The sequence below is a fragment of the Enhydra lutris genome, unplaced genomic scaffold, assembly GCF_002288905.1.
Source record: "Enhydra lutris kenyoni isolate GAN:26980312 unplaced genomic scaffold, ASM228890v2 scaffoldscaffold18, whole genome shotgun sequence".
Lineage (NCBI taxonomy): Eukaryota > Metazoa > Chordata > Mammalia > Carnivora > Mustelidae > Enhydra > Enhydra lutris.
In genome coordinates, this window is record NW_019154102.1 from 11,374,802 (window position 1) to 11,390,051 (window position 15,250).

Genomic DNA, 15,250 nt, shown 5'->3' on the forward strand with positions numbered 1-15,250 from the left:
GGCATGGGAATGCAGGAGAGTGACAGTGACACTTCTACCCACTAACTGCTTACTTGCTTTGGTAGAAAGTCAAAGCCTGATATATGTCCTTTTCCATCTGATGGAACCCCTGACCCAAGTACTTCTGGAGACCTCGAGAGTATCTCATAGCATCTGAGCTATTCCTTGTGCTTCAGTCTTTCCAGCTACTCTATGAGGCACAGCACTTGTCTTCTGGCAGCCCTATACCAGTGAGGAGATAATGTGGCAAAGTATTCTCTCCACAGTGTAGGGCATTCTGTCAAAGGAGCCCAAAGGCAATGCTCTTTGACTGTCAATGTGTGACATGTGTTTATGGCTTTATATCATGTCAGGGCCCATATATGGATCGGGGGCGGGGGGGATCGGGAGAAGATTCCAGGAGCAGCCATCAGGAGAACATTGGTTCCTGTCTGATGATTTGGGCTCTGGCACTCGTTCATGCTCTTATGTTTAACGTAGTCTCCCTTAGATTTATGCTCTTCATCCCCATGTAGATGGATGCTGGGCATATGTCACTGCATGTTGCTCATTCTATCCCACCAAGTGGCCAAGGTGGCCAAGCCATGCTTAACTTCAAACAATGGACAACAGAAGACATTATAGTATACTTAGATCCCTATCACACATGATTATAAAGATAGCAACTTGAATTTACATAAAAATAAGTCAAAATATCCAGAAGTTATTTTTCCTAGAATCAGGCTACTCTGTTATCTTGCACAGTGGATTACAACAGGCCAGTACGCTGTAATACCAGAGGTAAAAGTGGCCCGTCCTGAGCAGGAAAGTAAAACTGTCACCTGGCAATGCTGGCTATCCAAAGGGGACATGCCCAGCATCATGTTCCATTACTTTTCCCTTAGTGGCTGCACTTCAGTCCCATTTTGGAACACTGCCCTGACCCGACCTATGATTTCATCATTTCTGCACCCCTCATTAATTAGTATCCCCAAGGCCTAAAAACACCCCCAGCTCCATTCCCACCCAGTAACTGTCCAGATGTGAAGGCCCCAAAGCTGCTCCACCAGGACACATTCCCTGATGACACCAGCCCACATTCTCCACCTCAACAACACAAAGTCTGTATAAAATCCATAATGTTCTTTGGGACAGAGTCCGTACCGAATGACATGCAATATGCATCATCTGGTTGTTAAAATGCTAAGAATGAAGACATTAGTTGGTTATCCTGGGCCTTGTCACTTAAAGTCCAGAGTTGAATTTCATAATTTTGCTGCTTCTTTGTACAATTTCCCTTCTGTAGCGAGCAGCACAAAATACAATCTCTCACAATCATATTCATAAAAAAAAAATTCATAAAAGTGTTTGGACATTTTATGAATTCCTGTGCCTATCTGTAGGTGATTTCACAGGCTCAATGTGTATTATTATTTTTTTTAATAAATGTAGGTTATACAGGAAACATAATTAATGCTTACAAAGTAAAAGGTGATATGATAATCCCAGAGTATATAAAGTTATATATCTCTCTCTATTGATTTATCTATCCATCATTTATCTAAAGAGAAATCTAGTAGATTCATGGCTGGAAATATAACCTACTCATGCTCTGGGGTAAAGAAAAGAAACAGAATGTTCTATAAGGTAAGCAGGTTTCCTGAAAGCCAAGCAGATTCTCCATAATGCCCATTTTCATAGAAATTTATAATGCCATATGAATCCTAGTGGTGTAATAGCTACCACCTCCTCCTTATACTTCACACTGGAGTTGCTTTTGTGTCTTTCTTCTGGGAGAGGCAAATTTGAGGGTAGTAGCCACTATTTACAGTAAAAGGCTGTTACAGCATTTTTCAAGGAACCAAAATAAGAAAACGTTATAAGCGGGGGATGTGGTGAAAGCAAGAAACACTGTACCTTGGGGAGCTTCTCAAGGGCTTTCAGGATTGAATAGCCTCCTTGGGGGATAAAAAAACTTGATGTGGGATGAAAGTAATGAGATTTTCTTGTACCTTTTTTGACTAAAAGAATAAAGGTAGTCAAAGGGACTGTGATTTGTTCCAGAGGAATACATCATCCTCCACACATATTTCTTGAGATCTGATGTCATTCTGGATCCCAGTCACACTGCTCTGAATCCCACACTTCCTGGATTGAGCTCCAGGTAGGTGTGAATACCATTTCGTAGAGCCGCTGCCTATCTCCAGGATTCCTCTGCCTCGGAGTTAGCGGTCTTCGGAGTCATGCTTGTGCTCCTGGATAGAACCTATCACCCAGGTCCGTTGCTTTGAATTCTTCAATTACCCATCAATACTTATTGAAGTTTTACCATAAGCAAAGCAGTTTAAACCTGAAGATGTCTGTAACTAGTGAGCGTTGATAAGCCGGTTGGGGGAATCCCATACTAGAATACTGCTCTTCGGCTTAAAGAAAAAAGCAAAGGGGGGAGGAGAAGCAGGGAATGGGAGGGTAGGGAGGAAACAGATTTGACTATGAATCATGAGAAATCACTTAACCCGAGGTACACTGTGACAGGGTGATCAGAGGACTCATGGAGGAGGCAGCCAGGTTAGACTCGCAAGAAGAGCTGCACTGAAGTGGCCATGACCTCGCCTGACAGTCTGACAGTTCAGCTTTAACAGCATTTCCCAAACTGTGGCCTGCAGTACATTTTGTGGGAATTATGAAGTTGTTCCCAAGAAGAGGGAAGGGGAAGGATGGCTGCAAATCATGTAAGATTGGAAATAAGATTGGAAAACCCTGGAATCATCTGACTTTTTTTAAGGCAGGATCACGTGGTCTTTTAATGTTCATTGTGAATAGGCAAGACAGGAGTATAGGAAAGAGTATTTTCTCAATTCACATAAGGCTAAAAAAGTTTTCTCAAGGCAGTACTTCATAAGATGACTGTTCAGTAAGCCACATTGTGGGGGATTGTTGCTAATGCAGTCAGTGACTTACACGAGGACAGACAAGGTAGAAAAGTCATTCCCTTTAAGGCCCTCTCCTCGGATGCAAAGGAAGAAACTCTTGGGTCAACTCTGAGTCCAAGACTTCTCGAAACATAATCCTCAATCTGCCTCCTGATGTGAATTTTACCTTCTAATGTAAAACAGCTGAAGCACTGTTTCTGCTGTCCAATGAGGCTCCAGTTGCAGCAGAATGAGAGCCTGACACATACAACATTTGGGGACCTTCACAGAGCACTGCTCACTAGTTAACCTCTTGGGGGCAGGTAGGAGTTGTTGCCCTAGGCATTAATATAGCTGGGAAGTTGTCTGTTCTTAACACCATCAGAGTAATAAGAAAATCCGCTGAAGATTAGTTCTTTTAATTCAAGGTACCATCACACTGAAATGCTGCACAATTCCTGTGCTGCCTCCAAATTAAGTGACTGGAGGCAATTTTTATTCTATTTTAAATTTCAGCTTTTCTACCAATAACACAAGACATCCCTCGCTGCTCCATTACCATGGACGGTGCCCGTTTTTGACTTTGATTTCCTACTCAGCTTTTTAAGGCATCATGTTCACGCAAGTGGACTCAAGGCCCTCAGAACTAGGTCAGGCATTTGCTGGAGGTCATTACAAGGCTACAAAATAGAGCATGCTTAATTCTGTTATTTCTGAAGATTTTTTTTCTTCTCTCTCATGTGCACAGAAGACAATCAGTACTTAATTAAATTTTGGAGCTGTTCCTGAAAATTTCAGACTGTCAAAGATGCATGTGGCCTCCTTTCACCCGAGCCACCCATGAGGTTTAGACAAAAGCATGTAAAAGGAACAAGGTGGGCTTGTCGTCCAAAGACATAAGAAACTATAACAATCGTTGCGCTTCTATTTTAAACACTGATGCTCAAAATGTTCTAGCAAGAAAATCCTCCGTACACAGAGTTCATAGATGGAAAGACCCAGTCATGAAATCCATCTCTCCGTTTTTGATAGCAGCTGAAGTCACTTCAGTGAGGTGACTGATAATGCAGTGACACCCCAATAAATATGTGGGGTGGAATCCAATTAGCAGGAACACTCGCTAACATTGGACAGTGAGTAGGCTCTGTGGTGACCAGGCCCTGTCCTCGGTTCCCCAGCAGCTGTGTATGTGGTGAATGACAGCTGGGAAGCCCTTCCAAGAGCCCTTGGCTGAAGATAAACTCATCAAGGCCAGGCCCTGTTCCTGAAGCAGCCCAGATCCAATGCAGGCTCTAAAGAACATGCCCGCTGAACCACGTGGGGGGTGACTCACAGGACCATTCCTGCTCCAGGGCTTCCTCACGGATCAGACAGGGCCTCTGTGGACATCGCATTGTAGTCCATTTACTCCTTGGAAGCAACCCTGCTCTCCTCACTTCTGATAGGTCTTAGTCCTGGAACACTCACCACTCAGCTTCTTTCATGGTAATTTCTATGTCAGAGCCTGCTACCCAGAGAACATCATTTGTAACAGTTAGAATTCAAAGCCCCCCGAGTATCTTTGCTGCCCGTAAGTCCAGAGTTGCAGGCATCCTATAGTACACAATCAGAATTGTGGGTTTTTTTTGTGTTTTTTTGTACTTCTGTTAAAGTTTCCTGATGGTAGAATTTGTGAAGGAAGACAGAATATAGCGTGAACAATTTAGAAAATGTCAAGAAGCAATTCCCTGGCCAGAGCTGTCAGTTCAATGGAATTCTCTCTCTCCTTCCCTCCTGGATGGCAACACGGAAATATGAAACTGACATAAGAAACAGAAGACAATGTCTCATTATGGAAAGTTTCTTTTCAGTAAGTAAGAAAGAGTTTATCAAAGTGAGCCCCATCAACAATCAACCCTGAACTGAAGTCACCTTATTAATGGAGAGAGGACAATTTTTAATCTCCCTGAGATCTCTTATCAACTGATTTCATGTAATTTACTGTGGGTTTTATTCAACAAGAGCTATGAGCTGTTTCTTGCCTGCCGAAAATTATTTTATTGTGTGGCATTTGTCCCCAACTTTGCCCTACTCCATGCTGACATTAAAACATGTTCAGACACTAGCCAATATTGCTTCATGCTGTCTTGACATTGTTACCCTATCTCCATAAACTCACACTGGCTGTGTCATTAAGTCATGAAAAGATGTGAATTCATCACCTTTAAGTAATGGAGGAATTAGCATTATGTGTAAAAAAATTATGAAAAGCTTCTACATGGGTTTTGCAAAGCTAGCCATTTGAAGAGGTGGAAAGTAAAAAAGTCAAATGCTGAGAATTCCAGAGACTCCAGCATTGGTTTGCACGGAGTCATCATTTAAACCAACCAGTGGCTAATGTAATCATTTTAGAATAGAGATAAACTTGATATAAGAACCAAGGAACGAAACAGAGCATTCCCTTCCGGGAGGGAGAGTCACTAAAGAAACTCAAATGCATGTCGTAAGGATGCTGTTGGACACAGAATCCCAGGAAGAGCAGCTACATGTTCAAAGGAGGTGATTCTCCTGTGCTCAGGAAAACTGACAGATGGCCTTCATCCACAGAGGAAATACATATTTCTGGCTGATGAAACAGGACCTATGAGGTCATAAAAAACAAAACCCCTAGCCACTTTGCTATTTCTTAAAATTATTTTTACACAAGTCATATTTGAATGTACTTTGGTTGATTGAAAAAGCATATATAGTTATGGTTATTAAGCAAAAAGTAAATATATAGAATAATAGCCCTGCCTGCACACTTTGAACCCATTTTCCTTACCAAAAACAACCACAGTTATCAGTTTGGTTGTATCTTTCAAGGCTTTCTCTATGTATTTATATACATAGGTTTGTCTTCTTTTAAGAAAGAAGACAAAAATAAAACCTATTTAAAATAAATAAATAAAATATATAAATAAATAAAATAATAAATAAATAAATAAAACAACTGTGGTTGTTTTAAATAAAACAAACATAAAAGACAAAAATAAAACCTATTTAAAATAAATAAATAAAATATATAAATAAATAAAATAATAAATAAATAAATAAAACAACTGTGGTTGTTTTTGGTAAGGAAAATGGGTTCAAAGTGTGCAGGCAGGGCTATTATTCTATATATTTACTTTCTGCTTAATAACCATAACTATATATGCTTTTTCAATCAACCAAAGTTCATTCAAATATGACTTGTGTGTTTTAAGATAAATAAGACTCATAATGTACGGACTGTTCTGCATTTGCTTTTTTTTTTTTTTTTTAAACAACAACAATAAAAAGCTTTGGTGATCTTTCCATGTCTTCTGGTACTCCCCACTGGTAGCCATTTGCATGATTTTACTTCTTTATTATCAACAACACTGAAATGAATTGTCTGTGTTTCTTTATATACACTAGCAAGCATTTCTCCCCCATGAGGTGTAAACTTAAAATAAGAATTGATGGGTAGAAGGTACACAAATATTACATTTTGATAGACACCAAATGGTCATGTCAAAAGTTCATGTCAGGGGCTCCTGGGTGGCTCAGTGGGTTAGGCCGCTGCCTTCGGCTCAGGTCATGATCTCAGGGTCCTGGGATAGAGCCCCGCATCGGGCTCTCTGCTCAGCAGGGAGCCTGCTTCCTCCTCTCTCTCTGCCTGCCTCTCTGCCTGCTTGTGATCTCTCTGTCAAATAAATAAATAAAATCTTTAAAAAAAAATTGTGGTTATGTACTTTAAAAAAAAAAAAAGAAAGAAAAAAGTTCATGTCAATTTAATAGGGGATGATTTTATCAAATCCTCTTCCCACTCCTGCCCACTACTTAGGGTACTATATTATTTAACCTTTTAAATCTGTTAATACAGTAAATCTCCTTAATACACTTCTAAACATTGCATATCCTTGCATTCTCAAATAAACTTAGCAGATAAGGATGTATGATTCTTTGGAAGTTCTTCTGAATTTAATTCATGTTTTTGCTTTATTATTTTATTTAGGGTTTTTACTTCTATAGTAGAAGCAATATTATAGTGTATATCATATAGTTTTATTCTTGTGTGCCGTTCTTGGAAGCCTGGTAAAATAACTTAGGTAGCTTTGCATCATAGAGAATACATAGGGAATTATCTATTTCTTAAATTTTTGGTAGAACACACTCTAAAACTTGCTGAGTCTAAAGTTCTTTTATAAAACCAAAACCTTGACACATTTTTCAGTAATTTATCTATTAAATTTTAAAAAGTTAAAAATTTCTCATTTGGTCAGTTTCATTGGGTTATTTCTAGAAAATCATCTGTTTCATCTAAACATCCAAATTTATAGAAATAACACTGTACATAAATCTTTTCACAATTTCTGAAATCCCCTGCAGCTCCAGACACTAGAAAAGGCAAGGGAAAAGATTCTCCCCTAGAGCCTATGGAGGAGGTAGCATGGCCCCGTCTACACTGTGATTTCAGCCCAGTGAAATTGATACTGGATTTCTGAGCCCCAGAAATGTAAAAACACAAACCTGTGCTGTTTTCAGTCACAGAGTTCGTGGTGATTTGGTAACTAATGTAGTCCTCACTAGGACTGTTCACAAACACCAGTTCTCCTCCCAAGCCCATGGGAAGCTTGCAGTGTTTCTCTGTTTCTCACTGAAGCTCGTAGTGACCATGGGACATGCTCTCACCAAAAAAATATGATCGAAGAGACAGGTTTGTTAGTTCTGAGTGGCAGATTTAAGAGTCAGTATAAAATACATCTCATTCCCTTTTTCCTTCTGTGGTGATCAAGATTTGGTGCCCGAGTAACTATGATAGGCAGAACTCCCTGAAAATCTATATTAAACATACATCAGAAAGGAGAAGTCAACCTTTTTTGTATCAAGGCTCTGAGATTTAGGGAATGTTTGTCACTGAAGCATCACATAGCCTATATTGACAAATACTGATGATAAACTTTGTGCTTTTTTCACAGAACCATGACGCCTGCTGTATGTACACCCGACTACTCTCTCCAGCTTCCCTTCACATTCCTAAGAGTCCCGTAACCCCCATAACTCTGAACAAACTGCAGTGTACACTGCGGAATGATTGATGGAATGCCTGAAGCAGGTATCCTAAGAAAAACTAAAACTGAACTGCAACTTCCTTCTTACACCGCCAGGTCCCACCATTCTCTTTCACGAGACAATGGTCTTTGTCTGCCACCATCATAGAATTCTCTCTGTGTCCCTTTACAATGGCCCTGCATGATGCCAGTCTTCACACGGTGACATCAGATGACAAGGGCTCCAAAGCACCCAGACTTCTGTATCAGAGTCACACTCACTATCCAGTTATAGACTGGTACCTACGCACTACCTCTTGACCTACCCTACGCAGCACCTCTTACCATGATTTACCTGCTTGCTTCTCAAACCCAAAGATCTGCTTTTCTCTGGGACCATCCCAGGTTGGCTATCCTGACTCTGACTTCTCGTCCTGAGCACCAGAGATTAGGATTTACAGTAAGTTGGTACTGCGTAGAAGGAATTCAGGCAACAGCATTCTGGAGCTGAGACTGCGGCAGCTAACCTTATAAACAGTGCCACCCAGACCTCCACCTGGACCACAGGCAGCATCTCCAAAATGTCCCTGCTCTTACGCAAGGCTGCATTACTCTGACAGGGGGCTGTCCTGCGCCACATGATGGGAACTTCTTTCTCTCCAGGAGCTATGATCTGAGATGGCCTTAGGAAGCCATGGAAAATGTCAAAAACAAGAAGCAACACCTTAGCAAGACCCCACTTCATATTAAAGTCCTGCTTTTATTGGTGAAGAGATCTGCTAAAAGCTGTTATTTGAAATATCTGTAGATAGTTTGGATCTGTTAATAATTGCTATCCCCACATCTCAAATTCTTAACAGTTTTCTGTTAGACATATCTGCATGAGGCTATAAATAGTGAAGCAATGTCGCTCACTGTATAATACAGTCTCTCTGCTTTTACAACTCATCATGAACTTCTATGTAATTTATTTTTTATTGAAGAATTCCAATTAATGGCTTCCTGGTGATTTTAAAGCCTCAAATTATCAGTCTCTGAAAACAAAGCAGAGAACATAATTATCATAAACTGAGAATTTTTCATTTTGAAGCTTATCTGTTTGTGCTAAGTATCTTGTCTGTAAGTAATTAGTGCCTTTATTTTTTTTCAGTAAAAATAATGACCATTCTATGCTACACATCCAAATTTTGTTAACTACTAGATGTACTGTATGTATTATATTCGAAAATGGACCACCTTGGACTAGTTTTAAAGTATTTCATCAAATGATAATAGCAACAACAAAATACATCTGTTTGTCAGAATAAATTATGTGGCACGTATTTAAAAAACCTATTATATCCTTTTGCTTTCTTTCTAAGAATAAAAGCTTCACAAAAATATGTACTTGCCATTTATTACCAGGGCTGCATAACAAGAAAAGGCCCGTTTTATCTTCCATTTATAATTCCTAACTGCTAATCAAATTGATCAGCCAATAGCTTGGTTGTAGAGGGTCTTTCAGAAGACCATTTCAAAATGTTTTACTAGAGATAAAACAAAATTCAATGAAATTAAACCAATTTGAATGACAATGTGAGCCAAACATTCCTGTAAGTATTCTGAAAACTCAAGTTTCCCTGATTTAAACACACATACACACACACATACATGCACGCACACATGCACGCGCACACACACACACCCGCGTGTGCACAACACATAGGTTCTCCTGATGAAACAGGATTTGCTGTATCCTGAGAGAGACAGGGCTGCTCAGACCAAATACTGTTTGAGAGCAGTTTTCCCATGAAGGCTAGGCAACTGACTTGGATCAAAGCTAGGGTCAATTTGCTTCCTCTTAAAAAAAAAAAAAATTACATTTTTTTCAAGTTATAAAACTAATATGTTCCTTAAAAAATCTTGAAAAATAAATATAGCCATACATGATGTAAAGTGTCTATTTTCCCACTTTCCATATATAAAGTGCTCATTTACCTACTTGTAACATTTTATCATGTCTGTTCAGTGAAAAAAGAAGTACACACACAGATTTTTTTAAAGGATAAAGAAATACATAAATTTGTATCTTGTTTATTTTACCTAATATAAGCATTTCCCTGTGACACGAAATATTGTTTCAAAAGAATAAACAGCTGCATATTTCATAAAAGTGCTGTATATATCATAATTTAATAATTTCCCTATGTTGGACATTTATGTCATTTCTAAACTTTTTTCTCTGATACATAATGGTGCAATAAATTAGGTCTGTATGTAATTTTTTTTAATACATTTCTTATTATTTCCTTAGGATATAATCTTAAAGGACTACTATCAAGTCATAGGTTTGAAAATTCTGAAGTTCTTTGTTAATGTTAAAAATCTGCTGTACGGAAAGTCTTTATATTCCTATATCACTGTGTGAGCAAGCCCTTTGCCTACAGTCATTACCATGATGAGTAATATAACACCACTGCTTACATTTATGCTGATTTAATAATAAAATGTGGCATTTTGTCAATTTTTTCTGTATTTTTGATAAGTCACAAGGTTAAATACATTTAATACACTTATCGTCCCCCCCATATACATATGATTATCTATATTTACTTTTCCCATAGTTAGAAGGGGAGGTTGATTTTTTTCTCATCCATTTTTTTTTTAAGATTTTTTATTTATCCGACCGAGATCACAAGTAGGCAGAGAGGCAGGCAGAGAGAGAGAGAGGAAGGGAAGCAGGCTCCCTGCTGAGCAGAGAGCCTGATGCGGGGCTCCATCCCAGGACCCCGAGATCATGACCTAAGCCAAAAGCAGAGGCTTTAACCCACTGAGCCACCCAGGCGCCCCCTCTCATCCATTTTTTAAGAGCTTATTATATACTAAGTATGTCTTTTGTTTTGCATAATTATTGCCAAAATTGTGCCTTAATATGTCACTTGTGTTTCAATTTCATTTATATTTTTGGCATATAAATACTTTTTGACTTCTATAATTGGTATATGTGTTTTTATTTTTGTTTTTTTAAGTAGCCTCCACACCCAGCGTGCAGCCCAACACCAGGCTTGAACCCTGAGATCGAGACCTGAGCAAAGATCAAGAGTCAGACGCTTAGCCTACTGAGCCACCCAGGCGCCCCATAATTCATACCTAACAAAGACCTTTCCCATTAAACGTATGACAAATATCTACTTACATGTTCTTTAATTCATATTTTAAAATGTATGCTCTTTAAACTATTAATAATTTATTTTAGTGTAAAGTAAGAGGTAATGTTTTAAGTTCATAATTCTAAATTGTAAAGCAGTTTTCCTAATACCACTTACTAATCAACCACTTCCTCCTCTGGAGATTTGTGATATTTTATGTGTAGCTTCCTACATTTTCATAGATTTGTCTGGCTCATGGCTCCCTATTTTACTCCACGTATCAATCAGCTAAATCATTTTGACTGTTCTAGTTTAGTAAGTAGATGCAATGTCGCAGAGAGAATTCTCATCTCTTTACCCTTCCATTACAAAATATATTGTCTATTTTTTCCTACTTTCCCCCATATTAATTTCACAATCATAAATTTGTTACATTAAATAATATTCTTGAAACTACACTAAATTAATTTTAAAAACTGAGGAAAATTGACAGCTTTATAATAATCAGCCTTCCCATTCATAAACAAGTTGCATCTTCACACCAAGTATCTTAATGTCTCTTAGTACAGTTTTATGGTTTAATTCATATAGCTTCCCCCTTTTACCCCATTCTCTACTAAATTCCCAGTGTTCAGTAAATCCCTAGCCTACAGAGCTCATATAATCATTATTTGTTGACTGACATAACGCTCTGTCAGTTCAAGCCCTTACTCTACCACTGACTAGCTCTGCGATGTGGGATGAGTATCTTTTCATCTTACAGTCTTGCTTTTCTCAACTGCAAAATAGTGAAGCAGCTGTATCAACCTAGTAAAGTTACCATGGAGAGGAACACAGATAAACTCATCAACTCCAAAGAACAACTTACATATCTTAAGTCTCCATAAATATGAATGACTATTACAGTTATCTGGGAAGTACATTACAGGAAGAATCAACAGAACTGCAGCCAGAGACAGAAGCCCAGGAAAAATGAGGAACCGATCATGACTCCCAATGTTTTAAGGCTGATTCATATAGAAAAGTTAAAAAATAATGATTGACAGTGACGGAGAAGTATTTGTCTTTGGATTGTGTAAACACCAGAATTGCTTAGAAGCTTGCTTCTGTACACCTGGGGGATGTCTGCAAGTTGGGGAAGAGCCTGGCATGACCAGAGACCAGGATGATCCCCAGGCTGTAGGGAGCTATTCCTACAAGCACTAGGTGTAACAACCACAAATCAAATGGAAGGAACACAATAGAGAAGTATCTCTGGGAAAAGAGAGTATGTTAAACTCATCCTCAGCTCAAACATAAACCACATTTGCCCCACAAGTGGGAAATTAAGGAAATTATCCAAATAATTCATATCCTTTTCCAAAAACAACCCTCTGCTTGGCCTGCATTGGTCTGAACACAGTATACTTAGATATTTGAGCCCAACTGCCCAGCTGGATAATAGTTTCCATTCTCCACTTCAGTGTTCTGTAGACCCAGCCACAGCGCTTTAAAAAAGCCAAGGACTAACTTTAGCCACTGGTCCTGCTTTCAATAAAGCCTTATTTTAATAGAAACACTGTGTCTCTCTTCCAAGTCCCCACCTTTTTTAGGCAGCTTGCCAGCTGAAGGCAGAAAGAGATTTCTAGCACATTGTCCCCAAATTCCAGGCAGATCACAAAAATAAACTGTCCCAGAATGTATTCCTTTTAAGAAAAATTGCTTATTCAAGGCTTGCTTTTCGTGTTTGCCTTCCTTCTTCCCTTTCCAGACACTTTTTCTTCTAACATCATGCTGTAAAGTTGCCATCTGTCTCAAACACATACATACACAAAAGGGAAATCCACTTACAATGAGTACTGGAAAGAAGAAAAATAAGTTGGTTACAAGTGGGTGTTCTGCAGCACATGACTTTTCCAACCCAGTGGCCAAAATCTGAATTACCTCCCAGTCAACAGTCTCCTAGTTTGGTTTTCAAGACAAAAGTAAAAATAAATAATTTTTTTTTAGATTTATCGTTGCACAACATTCCCAAGGGAACGCTTGGTTTTTACAATTCCTGTGACATAGAGATGGTCAGGAATTAGATTTTATAAAGAAGAAAACTAAGATCCCAAAAGGCAAGTCACCACTGCAGATTACAGGTTGGCTGAAAATTGCCAAGTGTGCATCTGAGGGTGCCCTGCGTCAGAGTCACATGGGACACTCGTTGAAGTGCATCTCTTTACAGCATCAATGGGATTGTATCATTCTTCTGCTAAAAAACACTCACTAGTGGCCCATTCAGTTAGAAAGAATCCACATTCAGATCCTCACCACAGACACAGGAGAAGCCCCTCTCCACCCTGAGACCTCATGGGCTGGTGGTCTTCCCTCAACCACTCTCTGCGCACCACCCCCTTCTTCATGGTCCTCATTCACACATGGGATGCTCCTGTCCCTGGGTCTTTGCACAAGCTCTCCCCTCTGCTTCATCCCTCAAATCTCCAAATGGCAGGTTCTTCCTCCTTATTTGAGTCTTTAAAAAGCCATCGTCAACCATACTAGCAACTGCAGGCTCACACAAGCATGTATCTACTTTATTTTTCATCTCATTGATCAATCTTTTTTAACTTCTTTATGACATGAATATCAATTACCTCCCTGCCCACTCACACACACAGATGGACACATGTTTGACTCAGAGCTTCACAGAGGCAGTAACCTGTCTGTCTTATTCAAGTCCTATTGTCAGGGGCACCTGAGTAGCTCAGTTGGTTAAGCATCTGCCTTCGGCTCAGGTCATGATCCCAAGGTCCTGGGATCAAGTCCCGTATGGGACTACTTGCTCAGCTAGGAGCCTGCTGCTCCCCCACCTTGTGTGTGCGCGCTCTCTCTGACAAATAAATAAATAAAATCTTAAAAAGTCCAAAACCTACTGTCAATAAAATGCGGCTTACTTGGCACCCTCTCAGACTGAAGCAGTTCCTATCTTGGATTAGGGGCTGAGGGACCTGAATTTTAAATACTCTCCTAGGTTATTTCAAAGCACTTTAATGTTTCAAAAGTCCAGATAATAAATAATTTAGCCGGGGCTGGACAGACACCTTGACTTCCCGGGACATGATTTCCACTGCACCAAGCTGCAGTTTTAAAATCACTGGTCTATTTCAAACAACTGCCTTAGCAGGGAAGTCATTTGGAGATTCATGCTGGGCTTTCACTGTAGATGTAGATTAAGTGGTACCTTAAACTGCTTTCCCAAAATTCAATATTTCTGTCTCTAGTGTAGGCTTGGGCTTTGATGGGAAGCCTCAGAATTATTTGTGCAGATCAAGGGAGAGAACATTCTACAAAGAGCTGGGTCTCATTCTCAGTTGACTCACTGACTGCTTATGGGACCTTGGGCAATTTTATTAATTTCTCCGGGTCTCATCATCCCCATCTGCAGAGTGAGGATGTTGAGTCTGATTATCTCTGAGGTCCCTTTGCAGTCAAATATTTTTATAATGCCAAGTCATTCCAATTAATGCAGAAAGAGCCCTTGAAGTTGTATTCAGTGTTGTGAAAGGACTGTGAACAGCCCAGCATCATGCCATGCAGCCCAGGCCAACCACAATCGCCCAACCCCAGTCTAATTCTTCACATCTTGTCCTGTGTCTTAAAGAGACAAGAAAATAAAGAAAAGACCCCACGCACACCGAAGAAAGATGCATTTGTGCTGCCTCCATCTGATCCCACTTAGATACCAGTAAGAGATGTTTTGGTCAGGCACCTGGTAGGATGTACAACAGTTCTGTTTGTTAGAAAATTCTAACATAGAACAATGACCCAAATAGAGTGACAGAATGTTCCCCTGCCCTTCATCTTACACACACACACACACACACACACACACACACACACACACATAGATTTTAGAAAAACCTAGAAGGAATCCCCAATTGTTCTGAAAGGCAGAGAGTCAAGCTTCATGTTTTCACTTGAAAATAAGGGTGGAATAAAATCATCCTGATGTTTCTAAAGGAAATAGGAGGGCTGTCTTTATTTGCCAGAACTGGCACAAGGCAGTCTGTGATATTCACTGCCAGGAAGTTCTTTAAAATAGAAGCCAACTGGTGTACAATGGATGGGGTAATGTTTTGGGCAAGGAGAGGGGGTGGCGGGGTGCTAATAGAAGGTGCACGAGAACCTGATGAATGAGTAAAGCTATGACTGGGCTATCACATTCAGAAAG